Genomic DNA, 1,988 nt, shown 5'->3' on the forward strand with positions numbered 1-1,988 from the left:
GCAGGAGTGCGCCCGTGGCAAAGGTGGGTATCTGCTTCGTAGTGAGGCGCCACAGTGTGTCGGGGGGTGGGTAGGGGGCAGCGATGAAGGACAGGGGAGACCAGAGGCTGATTCATAGTGGCCTTCGCCTTGCTCTTCTTTCTCCACCTTGCTTCAGTCCAGGGACTCTGTGAGTGTAACCCTTCAAGTCCCACTTGCTAACTCTTGGACATCGTGTACCTCCCCACCCCTGCCCGCCCCGCATCCTTTCCCCTCCCCTCTGAACCGCTTGTCCGCCACTGCTGTCCATCAGTCCTCTTTCTGGAATCCCTTTTCGCACCACCTGCACTTGCTCTGTGCCAGAATGCGGTCCTAGGAAACCTTGCCACCTGTTCATAAATGGTGACACCCCATCCTCCCCCAGGGTGGGCGCGCCTTCCTGCCTCCTGCTAACCTCTGGTCCCTCCAATCCTCCCGCTGGCAGGGCCTGTTTCTCCCCCTTCTTAACTTTGCTGGGCCCTCCCATCTCCCCAGAAACAGTCTTCTTTCCCTGGACCCCAGTCTAGTCCTCTGCACACCCTCCTCGGCCCCTAAAGTTAGTGCTTACTATTTTCTGGGTTCTGGCCCTGCCTGCATGTCTGGCAAGGGAGGATTGGGCAGAGGGAGTTGTGTGATTGGGGGTTAGGGGGACATCAATTACAAACTTAAGGTAATGGGAAGGAAGAAGTTAACCTGGAAATGGAAGGCGTCTTGGACTTGGTCTGTTGGGAAACTGTGGTCCTCTCTTGGGCTCTTAGGCATGGTTGCATTCCCAGGTGGGACATTATTTGAGTTTTCTTGTGTTGTTGGTTGGTTGGTTGGTTGGTTTTTGGTGCAACTACATTGTACAGCATCTTTCACTGTTTCTGTTTTAGTGAAAGATTTTATCTTGGGGCCTCAGTGATTTGGTTTCAGAAGCTACTTAGAAGGTGTCATTTCACACCCTCTGCTACTATTATTTTTATGGAGGGGGAGGATAGCTGTGGGATGCTGACTTAAGTGAGAAGCAAGATATTCATGTTTTATATTTTCTTTAAATGTAGAAAAATGCCATTTAAAGGTAAAAAAATACATTGTTGATCTATGGCAGTTATCATTCATTTCAGAAAACACAATCTTACTTCTCTACTTTTGACCATTTAAGAAGCTGGTGATTCATAAACCATTTAAATAATCCTTCCAATATTTATAACACCAAGATGCTAGGACAATTCTAACCATGTGAATTAGTACTACAACATCTTTGAGGTTAGGGACTTAAGCCCTTGGATGTTGAGCTTTAGAAGTAAATGCCATGCTTTGCCAAACTGTTTTTCCTATGGATCAGGAAGAATGGACAGTCAAGAATAGTCAAGGAATGTTTATACCTGGGATCACTGCTGGACAGCAGTTAAGTTGTTTTTCTTTGGTTTTAATTGTGATTAAATAGCGTCATGAGTGTGCTTGTTCAAGATTTTCAAACTTTTCCTTCCTGTCCTTGCTGTTTTCATCTAAGGTATTATAATGAAAGGTCTTTATTTGCAGAATAGGTGGGTTACCCTCCTCCTGCTCAGAGAACTAAATGATTTTTGGAATGATGTTTCTAGTTAAACACCAGGACATTTTTTGATGGGCCTGTATTTACAGATGCCTTCCCAACTCATTTTACATGAACTGTGTTTGATCAGGAGGTTAGGAGGTAACCTCTGACATTTGAAAGGCCTGAGGCAGCTCCTGGAACTCTGAGGCATTTGTAGCATTAAAAAGAATTGTCAAGGAGGTTGAACTTACAACTTTTAGCCATAACAGTAACAGGGAGTTAATTTTTCATTGGTTGGATTTTGGGGTTATTGGCGGACTTTCTCTATAGGCGTATGTAGTGATCAGACTGATGATGGCTTTCTGAGCTTCAGGAAACTTTAGAACACAGAATCTTTCTTTTTGTTGTGTTAACTGAGTGTAACCCTCACCCCTTTCTTCACAGACTCACC

Source organism: Crocuta crocuta, unplaced genomic scaffold (genome assembly GCF_008692635.1).
Source record: "Crocuta crocuta isolate KB4526 unplaced genomic scaffold, BGI_CrCroc_1.0 scaffold788, whole genome shotgun sequence".
Lineage (NCBI taxonomy): Eukaryota > Metazoa > Chordata > Mammalia > Carnivora > Hyaenidae > Crocuta > Crocuta crocuta.